General features: G+C 43.8%; 1 protein-coding gene across 3 annotated transcripts in view; it reads right to left on the bottom strand.

Moving 5' to 3' along the window:
* CPSF6 (cleavage and polyadenylation specific factor 6) overlaps positions 1–10,538 on the bottom strand; it is a 532,852-nt gene extending 522,314 nt beyond the window's left edge. Inside the window, exon 1 of one of the 3 annotated variants that reach the window (XM_069229589.1) lies at positions 10,336–10,538. The gene's annotated coding sequence lies outside the window, so the exon portion shown is untranslated. The remainder of the gene's footprint in view (positions 1–10,335) is intronic. The other 2 variants (XM_069229590.1, XM_069229588.1) reach the window with 2 other exon arrangements.
* Between the last annotated feature and the right edge of the window lie 7,036 nt (positions 10,539–17,574).

The following is a 17,574-nucleotide window of genomic DNA, read 5'->3' as shown; positions in this document are numbered from 1 at the left end:
TGTGGGGGATAGTCTAATCGCCGTGATCGCCGGTGTGGGGCCGAGCTACGTAACAGCCAGGCCAGCAAGGGTCCCAATTTGTTCCTCTCAGCATGCATCCTTGCCTGATACATTCTGAAGTCAAGACAATTAAGTTGCTCTATTAGTAGGGCGTGCGTCTCTTTAGTAGTGAGTAATTGGCGCTTTCCTTCTGGTGAAGCCTGAGGCTGGAGTTCTCCCTCCGTAAGCGTAGTTTTTAATCTTGTTAATGCCCTCTGTATCGTTGCTCCGACCCTCACTGTTGTATGAATACAGTGCCCCTGTATCGCTAACTTCAGTGCCTCCTCCTCAATCATGCGTGTGGTTGTCGTGACCCAATTATCAGTTAGGTAATGTGTAAGGGCCTCTCGCGCAGTTTCCCGAAACTCCTGGTCCTCCAGTGTTGCAGGTTGCAACTTCCATGTAGGGACCGGCGGTCTCGGCTGTTCCCATTGGAAACGTACCAATAAGGGATTATGATCAAAGAAGGTTTTCAAAAGATACTCTGCACCGATAACCAATAGCTGTAGGGGGAGCTGTAGTGGGGACTTACAGAGTATATAGTCCAGCCTAACATGTAGGTCATATGGTATAGAATAGTGTGAGAACTTTCTAATTTCTGGATGCAGCACATGCCAGAAGTCGTGCAACGCTTAGTGCTGCAGCTATTGGGAAAAGTGAGCGACTACTGACACCACAGGTGAAGCTGGTAGTGGGGGATATGAGCGATCCTGATCTGTGTTAAGTACACTGTTAAAGTCCCCGCCCACAAGCCACGGCAGATGCACCTATTTAACCAATACAGCTGATAGCCGTGCAAAGAATGCAAATTGATTGATGTTAGCGGCGTAAACGCTACCTAGCAGTACAGGTCTGCCATCTAGGGTGCCCTTCTACAAAAACATATCGACCATTTGGATCTATTTCTGCCCCATTAGATTGGAACGGGACACCTGCACGGACCCAAACCATGGCTCTGCGCGCAAACCCACAAAACGTGGTGCAGTAGGATTGTTCCTGCCATCTGTGCTGCAGTCTGGCATCCTCGCCCCCAGCTATTTGTGTCTCCTGCAACAGAGCTATCTGCGCCCCACAACGTCTTATATACTGTTGTATTGCATGCCTCTTCCGAGTGGTGCCCGAACCCCGGACATTCCAAGTTACTACTTTAATTTCTGCCATTTAAACTTATCTATGAACAGGGTATCGGGAAGGAGGACCATTCTGGGCCAAATCTACTTTGCGCTTGCATGTGTCATGCATCTTCCTTGAACTTAAATATAATTATAACTGATTCCCAGAACTTCCATCCCAGGGAGACCCTGAACAACAAGGTGCACCCAAACCATAAATACATAGTCCCAAACAATGGTGTCTTCATTTTGCCCAGCAGTGTGACCTGTGGACACTCAGGAGTAGGGTGGAGGGTGAGTTGGCCTAGAGCACAACGTCAGTGTGACGCCCAGTGTATACGCCACCTGATCCATAAAAGATGTTATGTAACTGAATGGAACATCTCATCTCAAGCATTTAGTTTCATTAGTCTTACTCAACAGAACTGGTGGCCCAAGAGGCTGGGGGGAATGACATAATCCCTGACTCCTATACTGCTAGCCAGTGCCTTCCTAGATTAGCATGTCCGCTGTTTGAGGGGTTACCACCGGCAGTGTGTCTGAGGGAGTCTCACTGACAGAGGCCTCCGAGTCGGTGAGTCATCCGTTACTTATATGCAACGTGGTTAGCCCCTCAGCCTTCCACAGTGCTTTTGCAGCCGACAGTGCCTGCTTCTGTTCTGGGCTGGGGTGGGAGCCCCTTTCACTCTGTCCATGCCAGACTCTTGGGGAGCTTTCCTATTACGCTTCTTTCTTCTCGGCTGGTCCACAGGAGCATTCAGTGATAACGGCATGGAGTCCTCATATTTGCGTTGCTCCACCCAGTCCCAGCAGTCCGTGGGGTCAATAATATTCTCCATTGTTGTTGTTGCTGGACAGCAAGGTGCAGTATCCGGCCAAAGGGGACGCTAGGTACACTACCACTGACCTATATTCACATGGTTCACTGCAACACCAGGAAGGGTAGCTAACTCTGGGCTGCCTTTACCATTTGCACCCTTCCAGTCTGCTGTCCCCTATACTCCAATACTACACCGCATGGAAAGGTCTCCAGAAGCACCTGCAGTGAAACAACTGCCTCATCAACTTCTCCTGGGGGGGTGGATAACCTCCTCACTGCAGTCTCAGTGTCTCTCATCATGGAGATCCGTGGCCTATCTGAGCTAATATTGTCATTTGCCACCTCCCTTTGTAGTCTAGGGCCGGCAGGGAGGCCTCTGGGTGATTACCGCTCCCTCACCCAGCCCCGCCCACACCACACTCACCTCAGCCACGGGCTGTCTCAGTCCAAGCGGCAGCAGCATGCGTTGTAGCACTGCACCACCGCTGCCCACCACCTCTAGGCACGAAGGGAGGCCACAGAAGGAAGTAATAGGACGAAAAGGGAAAACGGGTGGGGGAGGGATCCGCGCCTTCCTACGGCCCTCCGCACTCAAAGCAATCAAGGGCCAACTTGGCGTGTTTAAGTCGAGGCCACCTCTTCTTCCTCGTGTTGTGGCACGCAGCAGGCCCGACAATCAGCCATGGGCAGCAACAGGCTCTGCAAGGCAGCACAGTCCCAAGAAGTAAGAAGACAAAGGGGGAGGTGGGCACCTTCACTAGACCTCTCCGCAGCCCCCTCCACTCACCGCAATCGAGAGCCCACTCGACGCACTTAAGTCCAGGCATCCTCCTCTTTGCGTCGTGGCGCGCGGCAGGCCTGACAATCCGCCACGCAGCACAGCCCCTGTGAGGGTCTCTGGGTGCCCCCGAGCCTGGGCCACTCAGTCCTGCCACTCTCCCTGACTATCATGTTCAGGGAGCTGTGTATTTTACCAGATCAGGAGACAGGAGGCTGGAACTCACTTAAGTTCGGTCCACCATCTTGCGGCGCCAGACCACACCCTCCAAGGCCATAGGGTGCTTAAGAAGGGTAAGGAGATTTGGACGCCGTTCTGACAATGGTTCCAGGAAAGAAAATGTGTACACATTTGCAAAATATGAAAATTTGAGGTTATTTATAATGGCCGCAGAATGCTTCCCAAATATATGTGAATACATGCAAAATCATGAACGCAAGATTGGAGATTGTTTGCATTCAAAATAAAATCTACACAAGAAAATCCTACTTGGAAAAAATGCTTAGTAAACGTATTTGATACATGCCAAAATTAACAACATATATTAATAATGAAGAATAGCTGTAAATCCAGTATGGACAACATGAAAATAACAGAATGGACCAATTCTTCAAAAAAAAAAAAATATCAAATGTAAATGTCCTTGTACTGGTGCAGATGCACAACTTTCAGGAATTCACAGGAGTTTACAAAAAGTAGGCCTGGAAAATACTTCTAGCAAACCTTTGTGATTTGCAACTTCACATTACAAATATACTCCGTGTATCAGCTCATGTTGAAATTTGCTGAGCAACTCAAAATTCTGAAGCATCCTGTCCCTAGGACTAGTAGGATCTTTATAAAATTCCACACCTATAGATACCAATAGAAATATATCAAAGATACACATGAGTTTACAATTTCAACCAGGAAGGCCAATGATAGCAGAAATAAACAAAATGTCAACTCTTGGATCATTTTTTCACAAATGATAACCCCATTTAGTGTTATGAATGTAGAGTTCACTACAGGCTTAGCCAGTCTTACTGTTTGTGAAGCCAAAATTAAGAATCTTTTTTTGACAAAAAGTCACACAAACAAATCTGCTGCACGTATACTTTTTTAAGGAAATGTTTTAAGCAGATTTTGTAAAAGGCACAAGGCCACTAGGGGTCACAAATACACTTTTCACATGAACCAACCAAATTAACAATAACTAAAGAGCTGCCACCCCTGAAAATGATGTACTTATTTTAATGGTGAAAAAGTGTTTTACAGAGATGGCTGGACTTGGGAATGTCTGCACTGTGATGTACTGGGATAAACAAGGCCATGCTTGGTCTAATGAAATATAGGGTGTGGGTGTCAGGTAACAGGAATGGCATTAACTATGGTTCTGACTATGGACTCCTACTTGAAAAATGAATGTTTCAAATTAACTACTTCACATCAAAATTACAACAAGCTTTGTATTTGTCCTACGTTTGAAAGAACTGTGTACCTTGTACTAACAGTCACATTATATCCCTGTGTCCTGACGAGAGGGTTGGTGCCCTGCTGTCAGAATCCTAGGACCAATGTAAAATAATGCTTCATATCACATCGTTTGACATTTCTAAGTACAATAATTAATAGATGTTGACACCACCCACTTGAATCGTATTCAGTTCATCATCTCTATTTAGCACAGCGTGTGAGATGGTGTCACCTTGCATGACAGCATGCAAGCAAAGTCACAAGAGAACACTGGTGACAAGTGATGAGATCTCAATTCCAAGATAAACACAAATAGAAAAGAATATCATCATGAACTAGAAATGGGGAACGAAAAAGCCCACCAGAGGTAAAAATTGGTGGGTCAGGGTGAACACCACCACTTGCCCATTACCCCTTTTCAGCAGATTAGCACCCCCTGCCACTGGTGCTTCCACCTAAAAGTGTGAATCAGACAGCAATACAATTAGCTCAAAGACAGCAGGGAAACCAGCATTTCTACAATGCTAGAGGAGAAATCTACAACCTCTTTTAGAAACTACCTGATACAAGTGATGAAATGGACAGATGAAGTGCTGGAGACACACTACCTACAGCTCAACCATGATTATGTATAATGTGTTGCATGCCAGGCACACCTCTGATAGATAGCTGGATGATGACCCTTAAAAAAAGAAGTGTACAAAAAAGTGATTGATGATATGCTTGCATTAGTCTTAACTGGTAATTACTCAGGGCCATATCCCAGTTCACGGTTATTTTGCAAAACATATCACCTCACTTTGGACCCAGCCATATGCAAATTAGTCATGACTGTGCTCTAATGGGAACAGTCCAGCCCGACTGTCAGGTCAGGTCCTCCATGAACCAGAACACAAGCAACCCAAGACCAGTTTTACCCTTATTAGGGGTCAACAGTTGAGTATAGATTAGTTCCAGTGGCATCCACTTATGGCATCACACTGAAGTATACAAAAAACTAGTGCCTGAGACAAATTCAAGCATTTTATCTGGCATTTTGTGTGCTTTAGTGTGACACCCCAAGTGGATGGGTATGCCCAGACGTGCATCCTGTGCACACTGTGCCATTAGAATCAAGCAGACTGATGAGCCCTAATGAGGGTGAAATTGGTCTTGGGTTGCTTGTGTTCTGGTTGAGGGAGGACCTGGCATGACCGTTCTGACTGGACTGCTGCCATTAGAGCAGGGTCAAAATTGATTTGGTTACCAAACATAAATTAAATGTTAATGACATTAGCTGGAGCAAGGGTATACCGTAAACCAGTGTTTAGTTTGTAAAAGAATAAGTGTAAGTGCTAGGGCCCAGGTTTTTGCTCAGAAGCCACGGCCAACATTACTGAAGGTTAGGAAGTCAAATAGCACAGTGCATGGTGTTAATTCCACCTCATGCCTCTTAATTGACCACCAGACACTCCCTGCTTTTTATCTCAGTCTTGTGGGTTCTTTTTCATCCCTGTTTTTTAGGTCGAGCATAGCAGCGTCCATGCACTGCTTTTCCAACATGTTGATATGTATCTGGGCTTTTAACAACGCCCACCTCACACCCATCGCTACCACTCGTTTGTGGGCTTGCCCTTCAAAAATCCTTTGATGACATTAGTAAATGCTTTACGTTTGTCCCTCCTTGGGGAGGTTTTGTTACCGCCTTGGCTATTGCCCTGTTGCCGATAAGTTTGAATGAGAGCGAAACTGCGAGCAAACTTATTTTACCTTTTGTGCCTTTCTTTATCGCTGATGCTCATGGCAGCCGTGGCGCTGTGAATCGACTAGCTTATGTGAAACTGGTTTACTTTTGATTTTCAAGTTATGTGGCAAGAAAAGTCCAGTTAGGAGTTTATAACGCCAATAGCTCTAACTCGAGCAAATGCAAGACCGACTGCATTCCATATGCTTGTTCTCTCTGTCACAGTTTTTCTGTCTTTCTCCTCATCCATATTTCTCTCTTTTGTGTTTTATTCTGTCTTACTCTGGATCAAAGTCTGTTGAGAAAAGAATAAGTGCTGGTCTCTAAAAATGAGACAAGTGCTGGTCTCTAAAAATTAGACAAATGCTGGCAGGCCCGGCCTGTAACCACCAGCTCAAATTAAGCACTGCAGTAAACTGGACCTATAGTCAGCATACAACTGACCCAGATTCAAAACAAATTACAGCATTCATACTATCTGAAGGGGCCTATCAATTCACAAAAGTGCATTTCAGGCTTACAACAGCTACTTCTGACTTCCAAAGATAATGTATTAATGAAATATTAAGAAAATAAACACATATATAGTACTTCCAAGGTGACATCGTTATGCATACAGAAGACAAAAGGTAAGACAATAAAACATTTGATTAAAATACTGGATATATTAGAGCAAGCAGACTTTAATTTAAAGAAAGAAAGAAAAATGTAAATTCAACTTGGAAGTGGTGGCATATATAGGCCATGCATTATCAGGGCAAGGGATTAAGCCCAAGCAAGATTTGTTGAGAGCAATAACAATGGTACCTGAACCAAAGAACAAAGAAAAATTATGACCATATGTAAGATCAAATTAATGCTATTCAAAATGTGTCTGTCACTACAGCGCCATGACAGAAGCATTGAGGAATTCATTACTAACTATTTGAATCGGTAGATGAACAAAAGGAAGTTTTCCAGAACATCAATGAACAAATTTTGAAAGCAAAAAGCCTAAGGCATTCAACACAAAAAGAAACCAATAGTGACAGTAGATACTGACAACTATGGCTTAAGGGCAGCATTAACACAAAAGGGTGAACATAAGGAAAACAAGTAATAGCATTTGCATCAAGGAGGCAAGTGGAAGGAAATATGTGACAACTGAGAAGGAAAGACTTGCATGCTTCTGGGTAGCTCCAAATTTCAGAATGCAATTGTGAGGCAGAAAGTTGTTCTATGAACAGAACACAACCTGTTATTCATGGTATTAGAACAAGAAGGTGCAAACAAAGCCTAAGCAAGGCTTTTGTCTAGAATGCAACAGTACTTGTACAAAGTAGAATATTTGCTAAAATGTGAGAACTGGCTACCAAACTACCTCTCTCGACCAGCAGACACAACCAAAGGGGGCAAAGACAGAAAAGAAGAAAGTTAAACATTTGTAGCAAGTGAGTAAGAAATGAGATGAGAATGAACACATGCAAAAGAGGAATAGCTTGAATTAAAAAGCTAATCATGGTGAAAAATACTAAGCACGGTTGTAGAACAGATAAAAATACAGAATGATCACTGCAAGGAAGGATACTGGAAAATTAAAGAGGAATTGTCAATACAAGAAGATTTGATACACAGTAGAAGCAAACTAATACGCTAACATGACTAAGTCCAGACTTCACTGGGTCAATGTGTGCTTTGCAAAAGGATGTGAAGTATGCAAAAGAGATGGTAAAATAGGAAGGCAGGTGGATGGAAGTGAAAAGTTTAGGACAGATAAGACTAGTGTATTTGCATTCATTAAATAAGTATTTAGAAGAGAAGGAGTACCACAAGAAATTGTTATAAAAAAGTGAGGTACAACTTACATGACAACAACAGCAAATGAAAGAGTAATGCAAAACAGTATCAAACATAGAAGAACAACACCTCAATACCTATAAATTAGTGGAACAGTGAATTAAATTAAAGGAATGGTAAAAGGAACCATCCACATGTCAAACGCAAGCAATAAAGACATAAGAAAATCTCTTTGTGTAATGCTCTAGGCTCATCAAAGTATTCCAAATTCATGAAAGGGCACAAAACACATAACCAAAAACTGCAGACAAAAGTTATGGACAAAAGAAAAGCAGAGAAACAACCAACAGCAGAAAAACTTGAAGATTTCTACAACATTAGAAAGCTTTCAATGGCCGAAAATAAACAAAACAAAGACAATTTTAAAGAGAGGATATAGGCAGGGTGAAATTACACAGAACACAGAGACAAAGGATACACAAATACTGAACGCCAAGAACCATAAGGAAAAGATGTGGGTCATGGTTAGAGTTTGATGATGGAGAAGGGTGGAATGTATCTAAAATAGAATTGTATAAGAAAGCAGGGAAAGTCAGGAAGGAACTACAGAACAGATGAGCATAGAGCAGTGGTTTCCAACCTTTTGACTTCTGTGGACTCCAACTTTAACATTACTCGAACTCAGGAACCCCCACTGAATCATTATTGGAATCTGGGGACCCCCTAGTGAGTCATTACTGGAAGCCGGGGATCCACTCTAACATTGTTGATTATTTAAAACGTGAAGCAATGCACAAAAAAGACAGAAATAAGCATTTATCAAATATATACACAAATAACACACACTTTTCTTCATTTGCAAACAAATATAAATAAAAAATGTAATTTTACAGGAACGTTGGAGTGTTTCTAAATTCAACTGAAGCTACACATCGGCCATACTACATTCTGTTTGATGCATCTGCACTGCTCCCACGAATCAATCTGAGGATACTAATTTAATTTTTAGCCTCTAATTTCAAAGTCCTAGACATTTACGGTGCGTTTAAAAAAATTAAATTGTACATTTAGGCACTTCATTTACATACACTTTATTGATCTTTTAATATATTTAATTTTCTAAGCAGTTGAGGATCCCCTGAAGATGCTTTGCAGACCCCCCCCCTCCCCCCCCCCTCCCCCCCCCGTGGTCTCCAGCCCACAGGTTAGGAACCATTGGCACAGAGAATTTGACTACTATCCTGCAATGTCTATATTCCATAGGACAAGTTTGTGTCAATAAAATAAGGAAGAACCAAATGTAGAGACATCCTCAAAGACATCTAGGGGTAAATACTAGACCCAAGAGGACAATATAGGAATCTGGACCGCTGAAAAATGGAAGGATTGCTTATGTATTAATCAGTGCTCCCATGCCAACAGTGCCTTTCTTTTTAATTTTGACATGAGGAACATGAGTAGGGATGCTATGCATTTCTATTATTTCACGTGCCACTTAGCGCTGTATCGTTTCAAAGGTCATATAACACCAGGACTGAGGTAGCCGAACAGATGGGAGGTTGCGGTAGCGACTGTGTGGGTAGCCGGTTTCCTTTGGGGGACCAAGATATTATATTTGACTTATTAACTCTAAATATAACTTACTCCTCCTTGCGCCATGCGTTCTTTGCAGGGTCCTCTGTGAGGTGGGCATCGCTGCAGAGCAGTAGGCCTTAAGCCCGGGGGCCCAACACCAACCACTACATGAGCCTGTCATCTCCGTTTACCACAACGCTTAAGGTGGCGCCGAGGCATTGAGTGCCTGGTTCCAAACAAAGGTACAAAAGAACAGTAGTGTATGACTAGCGAACTGCGTCACGTATTGCAATACTTTAGGCACACTCCATTTGGATTACCAGACGGATGACTCCACGTAATAAGGAACAACTTTTTTTCATGTAACACTCCAGGTTCAGACAGCTGTAGTTCAGGTTAGCTTCAGTTCAACCAGTCATAGAATACACGGCATCTAGAATTTACCATCTGGAATATGATGTCCCTGGAGTGATGGATTGGTGCCATTTATGATGAATTGGTACGTACATTGTGACGCTCGGTATATGTATAGTGTGCCCAAACTAGAGAGCTTCTGTCAAAAAAGTCTGACACTAAACATACTGTTAGAAGGGAATGTGTACATAGTGACCACGGTGTCCCACCAATGACAATTTAGCACTCACTGCGAGATAGTGTTTCCATTCATACCAACATTTTAGAAGAAGGACGATTGAGAATTTAAAACAATAATCGGGAGAATGTATTTCCTCCATCGTCTTCTATTTGACGCAGAAGCAACTTCAGGCGGGAGACAGCCAAAATAAGGCCATTGTAGCTTTACAAATAGGGAGTCTCGCGCTTGAATTGGGTGTATTGCCATATTCGTGTTTCACTGACAGGGTGTCTGACAACACAGCCGGTCTTAGGCAGACTTTAGTGCTGCATCAGAGTACATCGTCTGGCCAAAGGTAGATCTGCCTCTCCTTCCTGCTGTTGCCTCCCTCAACCCAACCCACTCACCCACACTGTATTTAAGTGTAACGCTCTAGAAGTTTCTTAGTGCCACCTTCCGCCCCTCCCTCTTGCCTAGACTCACCCCAAGTGCCTGTTCTGCGGACACCTTTCTGGCGTGGACAGAAGCATACAGCTCCTGGTTTGAACAGCTCGCTCTCAAAGTGGCCTTGTGGATGAACTTCGCCACTGTGCATTAAGCACGAGATCGCACCAGGACACCCGCGCACAACGGAGGGCAGGCCCCTAACACTGTTTTCCATCAGCAGGGGTAGAAGCGCGGCTGGTGCCAAGCATGGGAAGCCCCACCCCTAGCCCCCCCCCATTGGTTGAACTATAAGCTGTAGGCGGATACCTGTGTGCGCAGACATTGCCCAGCTACCGGATCGCCATTGGACGAGAATGAAACGGGGTGGGTATTTTATGTGTAAGTCCTGCCCGCCATATCAAGCCCTGTCCCATCCTCACTGGTTGAGGGGCCGGTCATAATTGACATAATTGAGGGGGGGGCAGGGGGTCGTTCTGAATTCTCTTCTTGTCCCAGAAGGGTTATACCACTCGTCCTTTAAGGTATATCTTCTTCCATGTGGCGGTGAAGATGGTGCAACGCATAATACGCATCGTGGTATATGTGACAAACAAGTCACGTGGCATTGATGCCTTTTTAATATCTAGGCCGTATGGGAAAGCAACTGGTCAGCACTATAGTAACTAAAGTGGCTTGTTTGATACAGCACTTTGAGTCGGTTCTGGTCTGGTAGGGGAGGATAAGTAGGGCTACCAGGCGTCCTGAATTTGCAGGGGCTGTCTCAGTTTTTACCCTGGTTTCAGAAGTTCTAGTGAAAACAGCGGAAGGCACGTTTATATGTATTCCAAAGCAGATCCATTTAGCAGATCTTACCAGAAAGCATTTTAAGAAGCAGGTATTACACTGGGTTAAAAACTGCATTTTATTTATTTTCAGTACCTCGCCTGTGTTTCTATGGGGGCTTGGGGAGAGGGGGAGGGCAGATGGGGGGGGGGAGGGGCTGTCAAGGGCTTGCCCGGGCTGATCAGGCGTCGGTGGTAGAATCCACCACCTCAATTATAGTGATTAGTTAAGGGTGTGGAAGGCCTCTTTGGCCATTTTGTCACACCCCGATATATAAGCGTTTGAGCCCCCCCTTATTTATTTATGTGGTTATTTGTTTATTTCGTTTAGGGTATTGAGTTTAGTGGGTTTCCACTGATTTTATGGTTGTGGGTTGATGTTGAGTTTTTGTTTAGATGTTTTCATCGTTTTAATAGGTCAGGTCAAGTAGTTCATTAGGTAAATGTTTTGTGTTATTCTGCTGCTGGTAGGCAGGTCTGGTTTAGGTGGGGTTTTTACAGACATGCTTTGGGGGGAAGGGTACAGATGCACAAAGATGAGAGGTTAGGGATTTTTGAGAAGGAACAAAAGGGAGGAAAAGGCAAGGGTAACTACAGAAGGTGGACAGCAGGACAGATGGGTCCTGGATTGGTCAGGTCAAGGTGGGGATGGGAAGGGGGTATTGATGAGAGGTAAGTTTATTAGAGGGTAGGGGTGGGGTTTAGGAAGTTACATGTATTAGTGAGGAGGGTTAATTTTGTAAGGCTTAATGCCAAGGTTATTGTTTCTGCCAGACCTGTTCTATTAAAGCAGCCTTTTACCCCTAAATGGTGAGTTGTGGTTTGTACGCCTTTTCGCCCAATGTTAATAGACAATGTCATTATGTGCCCTTCGGTTGATTGTAAATTTCTCATAATTTTGTGAAATGTCCCAGTTTTTGGTTTTCAAAATCTGGTCACCCTAATTGTAGGCAGTAGAATGCAGGCCCTGGAGTGTTTCAGGTGTCTAGGGCATTCAAAACGTGGCAGTCTTTGGAACACAGCTCCTGCACTGCGCGTTGCATCTTCTGACGTGCAGATAATTGTGTGTAAAATCTGGGTAATGTTCAATGATGCTCAGAACTTTGAGTATTTCACGGATACCAATATTTGTGCACCTCCGATTTTTTTTGACATTTGATAGGTTTTAGTCACAACAGTTTGGGCTGTCCACAAAAGCCTAAGGCCACAGCCGTCAAAAGTCATGTGTGCTTGTCAACCTACTTAGTACCCTAACGTTGCCACGAATAACCCAAAATGTGTTAGTTTGTTGTGTTATATATGTATGTAGCCTATATTGTTATTAAATATGAAGAAAGACTATTTTACAATAATCATATTCAAGAGAAGTTTTCCTTGAGCGCATGTCCAGTAGTGAATTACTTCAGTGTTCTCTCAAAGTGAGGAAGATGATAAATACTGAAGTAAAAGCAATTGGCCATGTATTGCACAATTTGGGATTTGAGCTCAGGATGAGTACTGTGCAGTCCAGATACTGAAGGGGTACATCCTTCTCTGTGTAACACCAAAGGTCAAAACTTTGTGTTCAGTTATTCAATTATTGTTATTGATTTAGTGTTAGCACATTGAGATCAATAAATTGACATCACATGATAAACCAAGCTCATACTATATGCATATATAAATCTGGGCAAAGTCATGCTATTTAAAGCTTGTGCTTTTTCTGTTTGGGAGATTTCACTGAAGATCAAAAAGAGTGACATACCATGTCTGTCCCAAATCATGCTGCACTTGACAGACCTTGCCTTGAAGAGCTGTAACATAAGGAGCAAACACGGGGGGCCTCCGGGAACTTTTTGTTTCTAGTTTTTGCTTGGACAGCATATGCAGAGTCTCTTCAAGGCCTTAATTTTCTCTGAGTGGGCTTAGAGACTGCCTGTTGCTTACCTTTGGCTTCATTTTCACTCTTATTTGCTTGCTCACGTCTTATTGGTCAGCTGCTGCAGGATTGTGTTTGTCTCCCCCCTGCAGCATGGATGCATTACTTGTAGCTTTCCACTTCTCCTTTTTTAGGCACTACTTTTTTCTTTCTGTCTGAGCTTTCTACAAGAGTTTTTCTTTTTCAGCTGGCTCTCTCTGTGTAATTCTCCTTCCCCTGTTCATGTTGGATTGCCCCACTTCCGTTTTCTATGTTGGCTTGCAGTCCCATCCATTGTCCGTGTTGCCATACAGATCATAAATTACCTTACAAATTAACATGCAAATTATATCATGCCACATAAAATACTTACAACAAAGTGAAACTTAGGGCCAGATGTAGCAAAGGGTTTTTCCCATTCTGTGTCAATGGGAAAATTTCTTTGTACATACGGCCCTTAATTCCTTATTTCCAACTAGTCTCATCCATACTATGGCATGTATACCATTTAGATCTTGTCTCAACCAGCCTGCTGTGCTGGACAGATGTATAGAGAGACCTTATAAGATTTACAGGATACACACAAGCATTTTATCTCATGTTCAAATGGCCAATTCATATTTCAACATGCAAAATTGTAATTTACTGTAAAGCGAAGCTATTCTATTGGTTGGGGCGTGCACAAGTAAGCCCATGTGCTTACAAATACGTCAAAGTCAAATGTATACATTCTGGCAACCTGGCTTTTGCCAAAACAGTTAGACAAAACGGATGCTGTACTTTTCAGATAACACATATTACTGTCCCAGGCCTCAAAAAATCATAAAAATGTTACTAGACCTGCAGGCCGAGTAGCTTGAATAATCTACTCGACTTAACTGTAATGTACTTGACCCAGAAACAGGTCTCAAATTGTGTTATCCTAGGAAAATATCATATTTTACAGCCACCTTTTTCTTCATTCTCACATATGAGTGCGCCTTCAAATATGTGAGTTCAACATTTCGTCTGTAAAAAAAAAAATCCTCTTTTGTTTGATTAAATACACTAAACGCTCACTCCATGTATAATAAATCTAGCCCGCATATAGGGTACACATGATCCATGCATGACTTGCCTCTTAGATTACTAATAGTTTTGCCATGCCAGGAGTGTTTCTTAGTTTATGTTTAAACACTCACTTTTAATAAATATATTACTAAAGCATGATGTGGTAGCGCACTGTCAATTACAGAAAGTAAATTCCCTGGAAATGTCCAACAACCTTCCCACTAACTTGCAGCTTTATTGATAAAAACTATATAGTGTATTAACAATAATCTGTGAAAATTGGGTTTCAGAAAACATTTATAATTTGTACATCACCAAGTAAAGTGTGCTGACTTTTTTTTCATCTTATTAAAATATTGTTTTTATCACACAGAAGTACAAAAATGATCTTTCACAGCTACTGAAATATTTTAAAATGTTTATAAAGTTGACTTAGTTATATAAATGTTGTGTTAGGAAAAACCTGATACCAAAAGCCTTTCATTTCACAAATGTCAGACAGCTCACCTTACAAAATCCTTGAACTCTGCAGTCACAAGGAAAATTATTTGCATTGCAGGAAGACAAGCTGACTTTTGACCTCTGTCTCTGAACACAGAGCAAATGTGACAAGAATAAGATTTAAAGGCATCTTAATTGCTAATTCAGTTTCTGACTGAACAGAACACCTGTTCATTGTCCACTCGCCAGGGAGTAGGATCTAAAAATAGCTTGACCTCATAAAATAAAACTCCCCATAGCAAGTGGTTGAGTGGATTTTTCGAGTCCTGTGTCCCTACTGTAGATGATAAATGCATTAGGAGCCAGGAGGAAAATGTAAAACTATAAAGCAAATTCAAGTACATAACAATGGTCCTACTTGTAGAGGACTATATTCATGACCTGTTATTTGGCTACTGCAAAAAGAAGAGATGATGTACGGAATGCAGAACAAATCAAAACATTAATCCCAGTCACAGATCTGAGTTTAATCCATCAGTTTATTTGCCTGCCATGCCATTCCAGTTTGGAGCCATATGCAAATCAGTCTTGAACTTGTCCCCCATGGGAACAGTCCAGCTCGAACTGCCAGGCCAGGTCCTCCCTGGACCAGAAACAAGCATCCTGGGACCAGTTTTGGGTTACCACCCCTCTTCAGCCAGGCTAGCTTGAATCTGGTGGCATAGGTTGCACTGGACCCACGTCTGGGCATACCTTTCCCACTTAGGGCAACACATGCAAAAAGAACAGATGATGGACGGAATGCGGAACAAAACAAACATCCACCCCAGTCACAGATCTGGGTTTAATCCATCAGTTTTTTAGCGTACCATGCCATTCCAGTTTGGAGCCATATGCAAATCAGTCTTGAACCTGTCCCCATGGGAACAGTCCAGTTTGAACTGTCCGGCCAGGTCCTCCCTGGACCAGAAACAAGCATCTTGGGGCCAGTTTTGGGGTATCACCCCTCTTCAGCCAGGCTAGCTTGAATCTGGTGGCATAGCGAACACTGGACCCATGTCTGGGCATACCCTTCCCACTTATGGCGATAAATGTAAAAAGAACACATGATGGACGGATGGCGGAACAAATCAAACATTCACCCCCAGTCACAGATCTGGGTTTAATCTATCCGTTTTTTTGCTTGCCATGCCATTCCAGTGTAAATCATTTATTTTTTATTTTTGGTAAATCTTTTTATTTAACACCGCGTGGCATACAATACATGTAAACAACGGAAATTTGACATGATATGTAGTGAACGGGTGAGACAGAGTCCAATGTCTTTCCAGGACCTTTTGCCCACGGATCCCTTCTAGTGTGCTTCTACCTACCCTCATCCCGCCAAGAGTAATAAATCCAATCTCTACCTCCTTTGTGGCTATTTCACTTTTCCCGGCCCCCTCCTCCTTCTCACGTACCCTGGGTTGCATTCCATTGTGCCCAGATTTTGGCCCATTTTGCTGGACAACCCCTGCTTTTATAAACCACTCTCTCAAACCCGCAGCACCAGTCCATATCTTCCACCCAGTCCGCTCCCCTCGGTCGGTGGGGAGCACCCCATGCCCTGGCCACATTCCTCTTAGCCACCCCTGTTGCCAACCTCATCCATACCATTTGAGTTTTTTTCCCACCCCTTTTCTCCTGGGATTCACAAGAGTAGCAACTTAGGGTCCATCGGGATCGAGCCTCCCACCACTTGGGACATCCCGTCCACCACTTCTTTCCAAAACAACTGTATCTGGGAGCAGGACACTAGGATGTGATAGAATGTCCCTGGCATCTCACACTCTCTCACACATAGATCCAATTGGGTGCGCCCCATTTGCTGCAGTCGCACCCTGGAGAGATAGGACCTGTGCAGTATTCAAAACTGCACCAATCTAAATAGGGTCCGAATTGCAATTTCTCTAGTGCTTTTCAACGCATCGGCCCAGTCATCCTCATCTATGGGACCTACGTCCTCCTCCCATGCCACCCGCAGTCATTCATTTGGATTCTCTCACACATAGATCCAATTGGGTGCGGCCCATTTGCTGCAGTCGCACCCTGGAGAGATAGGACCTGTGCAGTATTCAAAACTGCACCAATCTAAATAGGGTCCGAATTGCAATTTCTCTAGTGCTTTTCAACGCATCGGCCCAGTCATCCTCATCTATGGGACCTACGTCCTCCTCCCATGCCACCCGCAGTCATTCATTTGGATTCTCTCACACATAGATCCAATTGGGTGCGCCCCATTTGCTGCAGTCGCACCCTGGAGAGATAGGACCTGTGCAGTATTCAAAACTGCACCAATCTAAATAGGGTCCGAATTGCAATTTCTCTAGTGCTTTTCAACGCATCGGCCCAGTCATCCTCATCTATGGGACCTACGTCCTCCTCCCATGCCACCCGCAGTCATTCATTTGGATTGGGGGAGTTGTTGGATAGCTTCCTATAAATTATTGAGATTCCTTGTTTCGGTAGCGGCACAGCAAGGATCCTATCTTCAAGTAGTGTAGTGTCTTGGATTTGTTTCCCAATGTGTATGTGGCTGTGCAGCGCGTGGTGCAGTCGCAAGTAGTTGTATCTTTCTGTCTCCTGTAAGGCAAATTCATTGTCCCTCCACACATCTCCCAGATGTTCTATCCCAATCAAGGCACATCTAGAGCACCCCTGTAATGCACTCACTTCCTTCAGGAAGTCCCAGTCCAGAGTGGGACACGAGCCGACACCACCCCCTCCTCCCCACGGTAGCGGTTTGCCTCTCTCCATGGCCGCACCACCGCCAGTGTGTAGGTTGGTAAGTCCTGGGTCCTCCGCCAGCAGTATAGCAACCCCTCATAATCCAAGGCACCCATTGCTGTTCTATCGACCCGGTCCTGTGAAGGCCCAATCATTGATCACCACCAGTTGGGTCGCCCAGTAGTACATCCGGGCGTCGGGAATAGCCAGTCCGCCATCATAGACCCCCCTCTCAAGCTTCCTCAGCACTTTAAGGGGGTTCCCCCTCCCCACAACAGCGACCTAAGGGCCTGATCGATT

This window comes from Pleurodeles waltl, chromosome 4_1, assembly GCF_031143425.1.
Source record: "Pleurodeles waltl isolate 20211129_DDA chromosome 4_1, aPleWal1.hap1.20221129, whole genome shotgun sequence".
NCBI lineage: Eukaryota > Metazoa > Chordata > Amphibia > Caudata > Salamandridae > Pleurodeles > Pleurodeles waltl.
Note: the sequence above shows the minus strand (reverse complement) of the source record. Positions and strands in the feature narration are given on the sequence as shown.